The sequence below is a fragment of the Capricornis sumatraensis genome, chromosome 3 (genome assembly GCF_032405125.1).
Source record: "Capricornis sumatraensis isolate serow.1 chromosome 3, serow.2, whole genome shotgun sequence".
Classification (NCBI taxonomy): domain Eukaryota; kingdom Metazoa; phylum Chordata; class Mammalia; order Artiodactyla; family Bovidae; genus Capricornis; species Capricornis sumatraensis.
In genome coordinates, this window is record NC_091071.1 from 88,083,858 (window position 1) to 88,101,481 (window position 17,624).

General features: G+C 40.1%; 1 protein-coding gene across 1 annotated transcript in view; it reads right to left on the reverse strand.

The window, feature by feature from the left end:
- The window catches only part of FMNL2 (formin like 2), a 326,704-nt gene that overhangs the window by 70,250 nt on the left and 238,830 nt on the right, over positions 1-17,624 (reverse strand). The gene's annotated exons all lie outside the window — the stretch shown is intronic.

A 17,624-nucleotide genomic window follows, 5' to 3' on the forward strand; every position in this document is an offset into this window, starting at 1 on the left:
ACAGTTTAAGGAGATCTGTGATATTATTTACATCAACCTTTCCTGATACAGATGAGAATGATGATGACCCAAGATGTTACATCTACAGAGCAAGCAGACGTTAAGAGATGAGACCAGACCCCCAAGTTTCCCCCTGGAATTCAGGGTGGTTGCTTTCTACAGGTTGCTTCTCAACCTGACTCATCCATCAGGTGATCGCATGAAAAAGCTACTGCCTGCAGCCATATGTGCTAATGAATTCCCTGTCAAAGGTTCCTATGCTGACATCCCAACAGAGTTTTCTGTCCTGGCTCTTGAAAGATATCTTTCCCCCACTCCTCCAATAATTATCCCACCATATAGAATTAAGGCTTAGGTGGCTAAGAAGAGCAGTATCTGAGCATTTTCAGAACACAGTGGCTGATCCACTCTGTAAGCAAAGTTTTCTTTTAAAATCTTTATCCTCAATCACTTACCAGGCAAGGAAGATTTTTTTTTTAACTTAGTAATAAATTTTTCTCTATTTTGGAATTCTCATTCCAAAAAAACTCTCCCCTATTAAGTAAATGCACACCTGATAAACGTCACAACTCTTTACCTCGGCAGAAATGAAGTATTTGCAAACAACCGAGAATCACTTTAAGTCCCCAAGGCTAGATTCTAGGGACTGTGTCATGGGTCAGCATGTACATTAACCTACTCTTCAGCATGCACATTTTGTAGAATTTGACCATTTATGTCATCAGATATTTATTTGCTTTAATTATCACCTGAGTAACTTTCCACCTTTTACCTTTTTGAACAATGTTTTAAATCCAGCTCCAATGAACAATATCAATACTCCACAGGAAACACATCCGCATAGAGCTGGTTTTAATAGACTCTAAAACACCAAAAGAATTGGCACTAACAATTTACTACATTTGAACTTTCCACAAGCACTCCCAGATTGAATAAGCAGTCTTGAAGAACTGGCCTCTGGTGCTCTATCAACCACAGGAAATCAAACCAAACCTTGTGTTTAAGGCCCAAAACTGGTTTTCCCAAGCAACTATTGTTTATGCTAAACTCTATTAAATGCTAAGGGAAAATGAAAGCTCAAGATGTTGCTTCAGCCACCATCACTTTAAGAAGCAAGAGATTTTATGGATAGCCTCTGTGCTAAGATGTTCTCTGTTCACACCTCAGCCCACCCCTTCTGCTGCATGCACGTTCTAATGTGTAAAATGAACTCAATAAGTGTACACACACCTGCACATCACAGTATGCTGAAGTGATAATAGGCACACCTCAAACGAGAACACTTTCTTGCAAATCATGATCCTGAAAACCCTCACACAACCTTTCTTCAATCAAGCCATATTTGACCAAGTTAATACAGACTGAACCGTGGTAACTATCTTTAGCCATATGAACGTTGTTTGAATGAGGCTCTAATTCAAGAAGTATAAAAGGAAAGGACAAATTGTGGGGTATCAGAAGGTGACATACAATGAACATAATTGAACATGAAATGTTACTAATGCAGATCTGTTTTTTAAATTTATTTCTAATTGGTGGATAATTGCCCTACAGTGTTATATTGGTTTCTGCCATGCAATAGCGTGAAGCAGCTATATATATACACACATCCCCTCCCTCCCACCTCTCCCACCCCACCTCTCTAGGTCATCACAGAGCACTGAGCTGAAGTCCCTGGGTTATACAGCAGCCTCCCACTAGCTATCTGTTTTACACAAGGGAGTGTGTGTATGTCAACGCTACTCCCTCGATCTGTCCTCTCCTCTCCTTCCCCCATTATATACACAAGTCCACTCCCTACGTCTGTGTCTCTATTCCTGCCCTGCAAATAAGTTCGTCAGAAACAGTTTTCTAGATTCCATATGTATGTGTCTAACACAGATTTAAAACACACCATCTCACAAATCTGCGTAACAGAATCACAAGACACTTCCATTGATCTTTATCTATATTTAAAATTTTCTACAATGGATGTACAGCAGTCTCCAAATAAAGAAAAAGTTGCACCAAAAAAAACCTCTCACAGATGGTCTAGGTTTATATTCATCTGACGACAGAAGGCTAACTAGATCATAAGATGATAACACTTTCCCTACTTCAATCGTCCCACGGAAGAATGTTTCCCAAAGGCCTCTTGGGTGGAGAGCTGGTCCGTAAACAGACAGCCAAGCTGAGGGTTTTTGTGATGAAGCTAAATTCTACCACAATACATGCAGCAAAAGACCCAAGTATCTGACAAACAACTAATCTCAAAAATATACAAGCAACTTATGCAACTCAATTCCAGAAAAATAAACGACCCAATCAAAAAATGGGCCAAAGAACTAAATAGACATTTCTCCAAAGAAGACATACGGATGGCTAACAAACACATGAAAAGATGCTCAACATCACTCATTATCAGAGAAATGCAAATCAAAACCACAATGAGGTACCACTTCACACCAGTCAGAATGGCTGCGATCCAAAAATCGGCAAGCAATAAATGCTGGAGAGGGTGTGGAGAAAAGGGAACCCTCCTACACTGTTGGTGGGAATGCAAACTAGTACAGCCACTATGGAGAACAGTGTGGAGATTCCTTAAAAAATTGCAAATAGAACTACCTTATGACCCAGCGATCCCACTGCTGGGCATACACACCGAGGAAACCAGAATTGAAAGAGACACATGTACCCCAATGTTCATCGCAGCACTGTTTATAATAGCCAGGACATGGAAACAACCTAGATGTCCATCAGCAGATGAATGGATAAGAAAGCTGTGGTACATGTACACAATGGAGTATTACTCAGCCGTTAAAAAGAATTCATTTGAATCAGTTCTGATGAGATGGATGAAACTGGAGCCGATTATACAGAGTGAAGTAAGCCAGAAAGAAAAGCACCAATACAGTATACTAACACATATATATGGAATTTAGAAAGATAGCAATGACGACCCTGTATGCAAGACAGGAAAAAAGACACAGCGGTGTATAATGGACTTTTGGACTCAGAGGGAGAGGGAGAGGGTGGGATGATTTGGGAGAATGGCATTCTATCATGTATACTATCATGTAAGAATTGAATCGCCAGTCTATGTCTGACGCAGGATACAGCATGCTTGGGGCTGGTGCATGGGGATGACCCACAGAGATGTTATGGGGAGGGTGGTGGGAGGGGGGTTCATGTTTGGGAACACATGTAAGAATTAAAGATTTTAAAATTAAATTTAAAAAATTAATTTAAAAAAAAAAAAAAAAAGACCCAAGTATCATCAGAACAACTAAGCTTTGCAAATCCTTTTCCCTGGTCCCACACACACCCACCTGGATGCCAGTAAAAACAGAATGCCATGAGTAACTTTCCAGAGAAAACTGATGAGGGTGATTGATTAGAGCCACACACCTCTACCAAGCGTATGAATCACATGGATTCACTTAGGAAGGGCTGGAACATCACAGCAAGAATCCATCACCAATTAAAAATGCAAGCAACTCACATGAAATTAGTCATCCCAGTGAAACACTGCATGCACAAGGAGCTCCTGCCTAGTCAGGTTAACACAAGTAAACATGATGCAATGTATTATCTTTAACAGGGTAGATAAGGGCACATCCGGTTCTATGCCACAGCCCTTGAGGCTAACCTATCTTCATCTTTCACAAACACTGATCATCCCACTTTGGCTATTTGAATAAACGTTCCACAAAGACCTAAGTTTTACAAGGATGACATCACTGCCTCAGTAGAAGATATGGGTGCTTCTGTGGAAATCTAATATCCTTGGCATGTGCTCTGTTACAGAATTACATATAGCAAAACAAGTACTATAATATTTTCTTCCTGGAGTTATTATGAAACATATAAAACAGGTCCATGTTGGAGACTGCCCCAATGCATTGTGATATATGAAAAAGGCCCCAGTGGGAGGCAGTACTAGCTTCCCTATGGTCTCCTATGGATAACTGAGGCAGATAAGCTCAAGTCTTGCCCCGTGTAATACCTCGACTGACCCTAGATTTTTTCAGCAGTAAATGGTACATGTTCCCTTAACTGAGATTTGAAATTGGCTTCCTCACTAGCAGTTCCCAAACCTCACGGTCCATCCAGCTCAATGTAGGAGGAGGAAGAAGGCTGGCAGCTCCATTCTGCTCCTCCTCCACTGCCTACCAGGCTGGTGGTTTATACTCAGATTATGAGAACTAAGTTTTTGAGGCTACTGTGGATCTAGAGAAGGAGGAAGGGCAAACAGCACAAGTTAAAATGTCACAAAGCTAGCTATTCTTACTGAGATTCAGTTGTTTTTCCTAAATCGGTGTTTCCCAGATTGCTACAAGACTTTACTCTCTAGAGTTCTGAAACAGTTGGCTCTGGCTTATTTTGCTGGTTTTCTCATTGCTTTCATGGGTCTTGTACTTCACCATTTTCATTGACATCTCATAACATTTAGAGAATCCTGAGAATCTATTCATTCTGAATACATGTAACAAGTCCTTCAAGTTCAAAGGAACAGTCAAACAAGATTCTGCAAGAATTACATTTCTCTGGTGACTTGGAGCTGGTTCTCTAAGACGTCAGGATCAGAGAACTATCAGAGGGAAAAACAAGGGTAATCCGTATGTATAGAGGGGCTGTGACCCAATGCCTGGACCACGAGGTTAGGAGACTAAATGCCTTCCTGACTACCCTTCCTCCTCCAGACAAGCAAGCACGAGTTTTGAGATTCTAGGTCTGTGGACACAAAACAGGGGTTTCCCAGAGGCAGAAAACAACCCTGACTCCAACTTTTGGAGCTCCTGTCCTTTGTAGACAAGGTAATGGAGAAGGGATATTTAGAGCTGTTTCTTTGAGGTCTCAAGAGTTTTAAGGAAATCCTGCTTTTTGAGAGGTCATTCTGACAGGAACACCACCAAATTTCTCCAGCACTCTTCTCCATCGACTGTGAGAACTGCCCGCTCTCTTGTCAAGCACTGAATGAAAATGAAACATTACCCTCACATTCAAAGATAGTAAGACACTGTCTTGGAAGAACTGCCAGTAGTAGTCACCAAGTTCTATGTGTGTGGAGAGAAACATGTGCCCAAACTGACTTAAAATCAAAACCAAAGAAAAATGACTCTAACCAGCTGTATTAATTTATGCACCAGTGTTTTGTAAGTTACATGAAATAATAATGTGGAAGTGACCGTCAATGCTATAGGGAGTAAAACACATAAAAAATTTAAGCAACTGGCACAAATAAATATCTTTTAAAAAACCTATACAATGTGCCCTGTTTAGTACTATGGTGACAGCTGCGCTGCCTACTTCACAGGTGGCAATCCATCTGCGCAGGAGCTGGTAGTGAGCACCTAGACTCGCCCAGCACTGGCAGCAGGTGCATGCAGAAGAGGCTATCTCTGCTTTGAAAGACTGTTAGAATGACTGATTAGCGAGAGCCAACCAATTGATTTCTAATAAATGACAAGGCAACTCAAACCTCGATTTCTGAGTCCGGAAAGCAAAAAGAATGTCGAGGTCAGCAAACAAAACCTGGGGAAGTAGCTCTCTTGGATCTACTTGACCACAGAGTAGATACACAGGAATTTCTCTTACCAGGTACGTATTCAAGCCTGAACTAGATACAGCGTTCACTAGAGTTCTGGTTATAACCATGTCTTGATGTCCTTAATCCACAACTCACTGTAAGAAAGTCTAAAAAAAAAAAATGCTACAGTAATTCCGAACGAGTTCCTCAGGTTTAAGAAAGTAACAGACAAGTGAGACTACATCAATCTAAAAAGCACAATAAAAGAATGTGAAAAGGTAACCTATGGAATGGGAGAAAATAATTTACAAACCAAATATGTAATAAGGGGTTAATATTCAGAATATACAAGAAACCCCCACAAATCAATAGCAAAAACAAACAAAAATTATCCAGTTAAAGAATGGGCAAAAGGAACTTGCCATTTCTCCAAAGAATACATACAAATGGCTAACAGGTACATTTAAAATGCTCACTAACAGGAAAATGCAAATCAAAACCACAATGAGACAGCACCTCATACTGACTTTCAGGATGGGCATTATCAAAAAAGACAAGAGAAACAAGTGTTAACAAGAATAAATTAGAGCTCATGTACACTGCGGGTGGGAATGCAAGTTACACAAGCATTACAGAAAACAGTATGGAGGTTTCTCAAACAAAAATAGAACTTGTCCATGTAACGTTCCAGCAATCCCACTTCTGGAGGTTTCTCTAAAATAACTGAAACCAAGATCTTAAAGAGGTATCTGCACTCACATTCCCTGCAGCACTATTCACAGAAGCCAAGATCTAGAAACAACCTAAATGCCCATCAACAGGTAAGTGGATAAATATGGATAAAATATGGTTTTAAAAAATAATAATGAGGCGGTGTGACAGAAGTGTTACCTGATGTTACGGTAGTAATCACTGCAATGTACAAACATACAAAATCAACACATTGTATCAGTTACACAACATTACACAACGATTATATCTCAATAAAAAATTAACATATATTCACATAGACACACAATATCAAAGTCCTGAAAAACAAAGAAAGAGTTGTGAATTCCCTGGCAGCCCAGTGGTTAGGACTTGGTGCATTCACTGCCGTGGCAAGAGTTCAGTCCTTGGTCAGGAAACTAAGAGGGTAAGGAGGGCGGGATGAATTGCAAGACTGGGACTGGCATATATACACTAACATGTATAAAACAGATAACTCGTGAAAACCTACTGTAGAGCACAGGTGCTCTGTGGGGACGTAAACGGGAAAGAAATTTAAAAAAGAGAGAGAACAGATGTATACATACAGCTGATTCACTTTGCTGCACAGCAGAAACTAACACAACACTGCAAAGCGACTATACTTCAATTAAAAAAAAAAAGAAAGGGAAAGGAATGGTTCCAAGGAAAAGGATGTTACACAGACACAACTAAGCACAATAAATGATCCCTGTGTTGGATTCTGGACAGAGTTTGAAAAAATGTTATGAAATAGACTGGAATAACTAAACAGACTGAACTAAAAACGTGCCAGTATGTAAAAGTTCTGATTTTAAGAATTACACCATGCTTATGTAAGAGCATGTCTTTGTTCTTAGGGTATCTACACAAAAATAATTAAGTATAAAAGGCATGATTCTGTAACTTGTTCTCAAATGGTTACAAAGTGTGTACGTTTACAAAGCAAATGTGCAAACGGCAGAGTGGACAAAATGTTAAAACAATTGCTGAATCTGCGTAAAGAGCATAAGGAGGATCATTGTACTGTTGTTGCCTTTTTTCAGTTTTCAATGATATCAAAATTAAAAGTCACAGAAATAAAAAGAAGAAAATTATGGTAGATACATACACTGGAATGTTATTCAGCTTTCAAATAAAGGAAATCTTGCAATATGTTGTAACATGGATGAACCTTGAGGACAGTACACTACGTGGAAAGAGCCAGTCACAGAAGGACAAATGCTGTATGATTCTATTTATACGAGAATCCTGAAATAGTCAGACTCACTAAAGTGGGGAGTAGAATGGTGGCTGCCAGGGCCTTAAGAGAGGGTAGAATGGGAAACTGCTAATAACAAGTATAAAGTTTTGGTTATGCAAGGTAAGTGAGTGCTAGAGATCTGCTGAATAATATCTTGCCTACAATCAATGACACTGTACCATATACTTAAACATTGTTGAGAAAGTAGATCTCATGGTAAGAGTTCTTAGCATCGTAAATAAATAAAAAATAAAAGCAGTATTCTTTAAAAAATAACAGTGGGTGATAACATAAGAATTAATTATAAGTAATGTGTCTATGATAATTCTACGTGTACAGGAGAAGACCCACTCCTGATCAAAAGCTACATGTGATCAAACCCTGAATTTCTTTCAAGACCTACATCTGCAAAGCACCAAAATCAAACGGACACTGCTATTTAACCCGTGGTGCCTTGAAGAAAAAAACCGTCTGATCACACATCTATTGTCTTGAAATATATTTATTTCTAGACATATTCCTACACGTGAGTTTTGTGCATGTCTGCCTCTCCCTTTGAGCTCCTATTATCCAAGAACAGTACGTTACTGCAGAACCTTAAATGGAATGTTCCCTGAACTGAACTAACCAGGTCTTCCCAGAGTCCATCAAGAAGGTTTTTGAAAATATTCTGTGAAGTCTCCATGCTAACATTTGTGAGGTTTGTAATATTTAGGTCCTATTTGGCAACAGAAAAAGACAAGGCATATTTTATTCTTCTTACAAAAGTATCTTCAAGTAACCGAACTACTCAGATATTAAACTAAATAAACTAAATAAACCTATAAATAAAGACTAGCAATCAGAACGCCCTTGGAAGCTAATGTTAGTATTCAGCCCAATTGGAATGCAATGCCACCCGAGTACATCACATCATCTGGCATAACTGTACTAGTCTTTTATGGTTCCAAGGTCTGGACTAATAGAACTTTACTAAGATTTGGGGTTTCAGGTTTCCTCTCCCTGACTATTCAGACATGACATCACCTGGGCATAGTTTTTCTATCAATTAAACTCATAAAATATTAATACTTGATGCAAAAAAAAAAAAAATGAACCAAGCACTTCTCTGTCTCTAAAGCCAAAAGAAACAGAGCTGAAAGAGTGGAACCCAGATAGTCTGAAGTGGGAGTGAAGCAGGTGGGGGAAACAGAGACAGAAACAGAGATATGTGGGGGGTGTTGGTTACACAAAACTCCTAAGGAACATTTGTTTCTATTCAGTTGTTGAAATGTTCTGTTCATCTGATTCTCCTATCAGAGAACCAGATGATAGCTAGAACAGAACCTGTAAGGTCTCATTTACATGCATTTTGAATGGAATACATGAATCAACAGGCTCCATCAAATGAATGAAGGGCCATTAGTTCGAATTTTCTGTTTTTCAATTATATTCCTTGTGTAAAAGGCATTTGCTATGGAGTGGCTAATTAGGATATGACCCTATGGGAAAAGTGTCCAAGGAAACTAATGCTTGTGACTTTTCAATAGAAATATTTCTATGTTCAGCAATATTTGGCCCCTCTTTTCATAAACCTTCAATAAATCATTGTCAATGTGTCAAAATGACAATTCCACAGCCTGGCCTTCAACACAGTACCCAGTTTGGTTCAGTCACTCAGTCATGTCCAACTCTTTGTGACCCCATGGACTGCAGCACGCCAGGCCTCCCTGTCCATCACCAACTCCTGGAGTTTACTCAAACTCATGTCCATTGAGTCAGTGATGCCATCCAACCATCTCACCTTCAGTCGTCCCCTTCTCCTCTCGCCTTCGATTTTTCCCAGCATCAGGGTCTTTTCAAATGAGTCAGCTCTTCGCATCAGGTGGCCAAAGTATGGGAGTTTCAGCTCAACATCAGTCCTTCCAATGAACATTCAGGACTGATTTCCTTTAGGATGGACTGGTTGGATCTGCTTGCTGTCCAAGGGACTCTCAAGAGTCTTCTCCAACACCACAGTTCAAAAGCATCAATTCTTCGGCACTCAGCTTTCTTTATAGTCCAACTCTCACATCTGTACGTGTACATAACACAGTACATAACCTGGCTCTACATGACTTCTAGCCAGACTTATCTGTTCACTGTTTCCTGAACAAACCATGCTGTCTCACAGCTGACCACTGCTCCTACAGCTCTCTCTTCCTCCCCTGGCTGCTACCTTCTCCTCCCAACCTTCCTCATGTGTCACATGCAGACCAAGTTATGACTCTTCTCTAGGTTTGGTCTAGTCTCTAAGGTTCCATATAATTAGTTCTGGTTATACACAAGTGATACCTAACATGTGTTAGTAGGAGCATGAACACACACACACTCCTCTCAATCAAATCGTATAGAAAGACACTGACAGAGTGGAAAGAAGTTAGAAGACTCAGATTATACATTCTGGCTCTATCACTTACTACCTACAGGTAACTTCTCTGAGCCTTCTTGTCTGTAAAATGAGGCTAATAATTCTCGAACACTTTCCTATAATTTTATGAAGATATAATGATGCAAATATGAAAAATTCATTTATCAAGAATGAATATGTTATGTACAAATGTATTATTCCATGTGTCATTCTATATCCTCAGCATTTAGCAATGCACTCTTCACATATTATGGATGCAATCAATCTTGCAGATGAAGGTACCAGACTGTAGCTGGAGGAATTTGCTAAGTCATCTTCAGTATTTTTTTCAATCTTATACAGTTAACATTTATTGACTACACACTACTGTGCCAGGTTCTTTACAGGAACTGTTAATCTCACAGCCTATGAGGCAGGTCCTAGATCTGATCTGAGAATCTGTGAGCCAGATTCCCAACAATGCACTGGTCAGGTAGGCTTGTTTTTCCATTTTCACATAGCCTCTTTCAGTCAATTTTCTATTGGACAAAAGACCCAATAAAGAAGTGGAACAAGGGAAGAAAACCTCACAGTGAAAAATGCCTGACATCTGCCAGTATGGTGCACCCACAAGCTATAATTACAACTGTCACCATTTCTACTAGCAAGGTCATTAAAATCAGTTTTGAGCTGAGAATCTGGAATGTACACTCAACCCAAGTACATTTTTCTCTTTTTACAACACCCAATAAAAAAGAAATGCAAAAATCTGAAACACAACAGCCTAACACTTCAAACTTGTTTCTGCTTACAAATGTGCTGAAAAGGAAAAGTGACAATTTGTAGTTACAGATTATTTTTGGAAAGTCTAAGAATTTACAAGGTCTTTCTTCTATACATGGGTACTGCATTTTCTGCAACTTTAGATCTTCAGGTCAACTGTCCAGCAGTTTAAGGGGCATCTTCAACATTGCCCCTTCCTCAGAAATAAAACCCAGGTATTGGCTATAATGATCATCCATTACTCTTTCTGCTTCTACTCCTTTTCAGCATTTTCTCTGCTTCTAAAGTAGGCGTTACTGAAAATTTTAACCAACATCTGCCATCTCATCTGGTGAACAGACTTCAAACCTTGAGAATAACTGTTTAAATATACTTTTCTTTTTAACTTTTCCCCTTCAAGCTGGCAGATAAGGTAAATTCCTCAAGATCCTTCCATAGGGAAAACTTAGAATAAATAAAGTTAAGGGAAAGGAATACACGTAGAAAAAAATAAAGATTACAAGTCTCAGTCATGAACTACAGAAGATCTGAGTTGATTTTATACAGTTCGGGGGGAGAAGAAGGAGAGAATAATGATCATTTCAGAAATTACATTCTTAATTTACAGAAGTTGGAAAATGAACAAAACTGAGTTCAATCTCCTTGTTGAGAATCAAGATAAAAGTGTTTTCGCTTCTAACTATAAAACTCAAGTATATTTTTTATGTGCTACTCTAATGGTTTAAGTTAAAACGTTAGGTGATCTTCTTCACCCACAATAAAAATTCAAGGTAAAATGCTACTACTGAAATAATAACTCGTAAGTGGAGAAGGCAATGGCACCCCACTCCAGTACTCTTGCCTGGAAAATCCCATGGACGGAGGAGCCTAATGGGCTGCAGTCCATGGGGTCGTGAAGAGTTAGACACAACTGAGCAACTTCACATTCACTTTTCACTTTCATGCACTGGAGAAGGAAATGGCAACCCACTCCAGTGTTAAACCTTCTTTTCAATGTCTTCCCATTTGCAAATCTGTGTGTGTGTGCTCAGTCATGTCTGACTGTTTGTGACCCCATGGACTGTAGCCCTCCAGGCTCCCTCTGTCCATGGAATTCTCTAAGCAAGAGTACTGGAGTGAGTTGCCATTTCCTACTGCAGAGGATCTTCCCAATCCAGGGATCAAACCTGTTTCCTGCATCTCCTGCATTGGCAGGCGGATTTTTTACGACTGTGCCCGCTGGGAAGTCCTCATTTCCAAATAGGTAAAAATAAAACTGTATTCATAGAGAACTTTCTTGTTCCTGTCTTTCATTTAGGAAACTTCCTTCACGTTTCTATATGATGGTTATCTTCTAATGGTTGTAAAGTACATAAAATCCAGCACGTTAATCAGGTCTCCACTAGGGCATTTAGCACCTTTGGGTGAAGTAGAAAAAGACACAGTTTCTGGGAAGGCTTAACAAGTTACAATTTACATAACTCCATTTGGACATCCTGATATTAAAACAGTATATTTACTGAGGGAAAAAAATCATTTTGTGAATATATAGGCAGGATCATGTGACATGACAGTTGGGGTCTGGCCACCTCACTTCAGATCCCAGGCAAGTTGCTTAACCGCTAGAGGCCTTGGTTTCCTCAGAGTGACAGTATTAACTAGTAGTAGCAGGCATGCGGAGAAGGCAATGGCACCCCACTCCAGTACTCTTGCCTGGCAAATCCCATGGACAAGAGGAGCCTGGTAGGCTGCAGTCCCTGGGGTCACTAAGGAGTCAGACACAACTGAGCAACTTCCCTTTCACTTTTCACTTTCATGCATTGGAGAAGGAAATGGCAGCCTACTCCAGTGTTCTTGCCTGGAGAATCCCAGGGACGGGGGAGCCTGGTGGACTGCCGTCTCTGGGGTCGTACAGAGTTGGACATGACTGAAGCGACTTAGCAGCAGTGGCAGCGGCAGGTATGTATCTCGTAGAGGCCTTGTAAGCAGTGAACAATCACAGAGGGCTCTTAGGACAGTGCCGGGCACACAGTGGACACTCAACAAATTCTATTTTTCTCCCCAATAAAAATCAATGCTACCAATATCTTTGTGCTCATTTTTAAGCAATTTTAAAAATTACTCCTATGAAAAACATTGCCAGGAAAGGATTAAAGATGTATAAACAAGGATGTAAATTTGAACTCTTCATGTAAACCCAATAAGTATATGTAAGTGCTAAATATAGTGATGATGACTTCACAAAATGCCAGTCCATTAAGATAATAATCTCAGGAAAAACAGTAAAATATGTTCTAGGAAATCTTAGAAAGATATGTAAGTAGGAGTTAATACATATTAAAGAAAATATGGGATCATGATTTTCTTTAAGTGGGAAGGTCAGTAAGGGTGACCTGCAAGGCTTTCCCAGTTTGGTATGTCTATGACCCAGTCACCATTAGACAGTCCTATCCCACTGCAAAGATCACAGAACCTCTGTCCCAGAGAGGCAGGATCTTCCCTCTATCCCAAACAGATCTGATCTCTGATGTAAGATTTTGGTCTTCCCATGTTCGTTCATTTTACCTCTACCTGCAACAGCCTTTCCTCACCCAGACAAGCAACTCTGGCCATCCCTCAAAGTCCCAGATTAAATCTGATCTTCCCTCCAGATTCCTAACGCTCCACCACTTTCTTTTAAACCTTGTAATACTGATTTATTAACTACAGAAAGAAAGTGATTTTGCTCAGTCGTGTCCAACTCTTTGCAACTCCACAGAATGTAGCCTACTAGGCTCCTCCATCTGTCCATGGGATTTTCCAGGCAAGAGTACTAGAGTGGGTTGCCATTTCCTTCTCCAGGGGATCTTCCCAACCCAGAGATCAAATCTGGGTCTCCTGCATTGTAAGCAGCTGCTCTTACCATCCAAGCCACCAGGGAAGTCAGCTTATTTAAGTTTAGTGGCATTAACCATGACATTCTCAAAAATTACTTTCTCTTACATCTGAGTTAATGCAATCTTTGCCTTAAAAAATCTAGTGTCCATATATGCATAAAAGACATCATTTAATTTAGCTAGATCAGTAACAGAAATGTATCTTAACTGAAGGCACACCAGACTCTAAGGTTATGAGACAGCACACTCAAGGTTTCCATTGCATCAATAAACATTTCTACAACTGGCTACTCTGATAAACTTATGATAGTACAGAATCTACAAGTTGATACAACTCCAGGTGAATGTCATGTCATAAAATGCTTAACCATCTATTTTAAGTATTTTTAAAAGGCTAAATATGAAAAGGAGAGTGCACCATTAGAATTTTGTTTTGAAAGTAGACCATTTTTCCTTTTCTTCAATCAAGCCACATTTATTGTCTTTTATATATATATGAAGTGTTTTAAATTTCTTGAAATCTCATTTCTTCCTCCAAGTTTTTAACCAACCCTTTTGTCAAGTGATATAGGATAAGACTGCTGAATCTACATTATTATCTGGGGATGGGGATGAGAAAACTAAAATCTGCATTTGGATACAGAAGACATATTCTAATCAAACAAAGATACCAGAATAAATCGTCTACAGAATGTGACTAAGTGTCTTTTTTATCAGTCAAAAAACAAACAAACCTGTAATATTAGTTAAAATGCAGTATTGCTTGAAGGCTCAAACTCTTAAAATGAAGAATCATAATATGATAACAGAAAGAATCAAAGTTTAAAAGGTACTGGGCTTTATCCCAGTATGAGGTGATGGAATGAAGCCATGCAGTTATCATACTATAACACAGAGAGCAGGTACCACGCTCCACTGTCACACACTACAAGCTCTCTTGGGTGTCACTGTCATTGTCATCCATGACTTACAAGATGTTCCGGTTTGAACCCTGTCATCAATGTGTAAACTGAAGGTGCTCCAGAGGCAACAAGGGGAGAAGCAGCTCTGGTGGCATTTGAACTGAAGATACTCAGGAAGAGAAACTAATCTGGTGGTGACATGAGAGATGAATGGAACCAGAGGAAGAGGAGACAGGAGGATGAGAAAGGGCAAGAGAGAGGAGAAGATGATGATCAGAAATGACATGGAAGAATGAAAAAGAAGACCAACAAAAATAAAGTCAAAAACTGGAGGCAGCAGAGAAAAGAAAGGGGAGAGAGCAAGGAGAAGGAAGAGAGAAAAAAAGTATATATGTAAACAGTCTTTGAAAATCGCTCAGTTGTGTCCAACTCTTTGTGATCTCATGGACTATACACAGTCCATGGAATTCTCCAGGCCAGAATACTGGTAGCCTTTCCCTTCTCCTGGGGATCTTCTCAACCCAGGATCAAACCCAGGGCTCCTGCACTGCATGCAGATTCTTGACCAGCTGGGCCACAAGGGAAGCCCAAGAATGCTGGAGTGGGTAGCCTATCCCTTTCTCCAGTGGATCTTCCTGACCCAGGAATCCAACTCGGGTCTCCTGCATTGCAGGCAGATTCTTTACCAACTGACCTATCAGGGAAGCCCAACAATCTTTTGGTATGTGAAAAGCAATATGTTGCATATGCCTGTACCTCTGGTTGCTGTTTTTACAAGTTAGAGATGCTATCAAATGACCAAATACAGAATTAGAATCCATTAGACCTGGAATACACTGATACACGTTGTTTAAAAAACAAAAATTGAAGCTTCAAGTCAACAAGTGTCATGAAATTTATTGCTATATTGGTTTTTGTTTTTTGTTTTTTTTGGAGAGCCCATGAAGGACTCAAAATTCTCCAAGCCACGCTTCAGCAATACGTGTACCATGAACTTCCAGATGTTCAAGCTGGTTTTAGCAAAGGCAGAGGAACCAGAGATCAAGTTGCCAACATCCACTGGATCATCAAAAAAGCAAGAGTTCCAGAAAAACATCTATTTCTGCTTTATTGACTATGCCAAAGCCTTGGACTGTGTGGATCACAATAAACTGTGGAAAATTCTGAAAGAGATGGGATACCAGACCACCTGACCTGCCTCTTGAGAAAACTATATGCAGGTTAGGAAGCAACAGTAGAACTGGACATGGAACAATAGACTGGTTCTAAATAGTGAAAGGAGTAAGTCAGGGCTGTATATTGTCACCCTGCTTATTTAACTTCTATGCAGAGTACATCATGAGAAACGCTGGGCTGGAAGAAACACAAGCTGGAATCAAGATTGCTGGGAGAAATATCAATAACCTCAGATATGCAGATGACACCACCCTGATAGCAGAAGTGAAGAGGAACTAAAAAGCCTCTTGATGAAAGTGAAAGAGGAAAGTGAAAAAGTTGGCTTAAAGCTCAACATTCAGAAAACTAAGATCATGGCATCTGGTCCCATCACTTCATGGGAAGTAGATGGGGAAACTGGAAAGTGTCAGACTTTATTTTTTGGGCTCCAAAATCACTGCAGATGGTGATTGCAGCCATGAAATTAAAAGGCACTTACTCCTTGGAAGAAAAGTTATGACCAACATAGATAGCATATTCAAAAGCAGAGACATTACTTTGCCAAGAAAGGCCCGTCTAGTCAAGGCTATGGTTTTTCCTGTGGTCATGTATGGATGTGAGAGTTGGACTGTGAAGAAAGCTGAGTGCTGAAGAATTGATGCTTTTGAACTGTGGTGTTGGAGAAGACTCCTGAGAGTCCCTTGAACTGCAAGGGGAGATCCAACCAGTCCATCCTAAAGGAGATCAGTCCTGGGTGTTCATGGAAGGACTGATACTAAAGCTGAAACTCCAGTACTTTGGCCACCTCATGCGAAGAGTTGACTCATTGGAAAAGACCCTGATGCTGGGAGGGATTGGGGGCAGAGGAGAAGGGGACGACAGAGGATGAGATGGCTGGATGGCATCACTGACTCAATGGACGTGAGTTTGAGTGAACTCCAGGAGTTAGTGATGGACAGGGAGGCCTGGCGTGCTGCGATTCATGGGGTCGCAAGGAGTCAGACATGACTGAGTGATTGAACTGAACTGAACTGAAGGAGTCAAAGGAATTTCAAATGTTCCATTCCTGAGCCTGAAACTGTTTAAACACAAATAAAAGAACACAATGTTGGCTTCTTATGTGGTCAACACACCTGCCAACCAGAAATGTCATAATGCTTCCCAAGTTTCTCAAAACAGTATTTCCATCATGTCTCTCTGTATACTTTGGGTCTTTTTTTTCCAATTTAAAATGAATTATATGGGAGGGAGGATTTATAGGGAGAGGACATATGTATACCAATGGCTGATTTATGTTAATGTATGTCAGAAATCAACATAATATTGTAAAGCAATTATCCTGCAGTTAAAGATAAATAACTTCTTGTTAAGATGGTAGCTGGCCAGTATATGATACTTTCCAGGTAAGAAACAATGAAAAAGCAAATTAAAAATGTACTTTTGTCAATTAAATTCCTTACACATCATTATACCTGTATCAATGGGAAGACTTTCCGTTTGGGTTACAGAGTGATTAGGGAGTTCTTCAGGCACAACTGGCCCTCCTTCAACTTCCCAATCAGCCCACATAATCCTCTGTCCACATGTTAAGCTGATGCAGACTAGCAGGTTATATAGCCTGTGTGTGTGTGTGTGTGTGTGTGCACACGCCTGTGTGTACACGTGCACGCGCTCAGTTGTATCTGACTCTTTGCAAGCCCATGGACTATACATAGTCCACCAGGCTTGACTATCCATGGGATTTCCCAGGCAAGAATACTGGAGTAGGTTGCCATTTCCTTCTCCAGGGGATCTTCCCAAGCCAGGGACTGAAACTGCATCTCCTGCATCAGCAAGCGATTTTTTTTGGTGGGGGGGGCCAAAAGTCAATTCTAGGTTTATTAACAAGACTGGCAACCCGTTTCTTTACCACCTGGGAGACTTGTACGTGTGCTATGCCTAGTCGCTCAGTCATGTCTGACTCTTTGCAACGTCACAGACAGCAGCCCACCAGGGTCCTATAGCCCTTGACCTATTGCAAAAATCGTGAGATGAATTGACATACAATTCTTCATTATTTTTACTGAATAATTCCAAAGCTGTT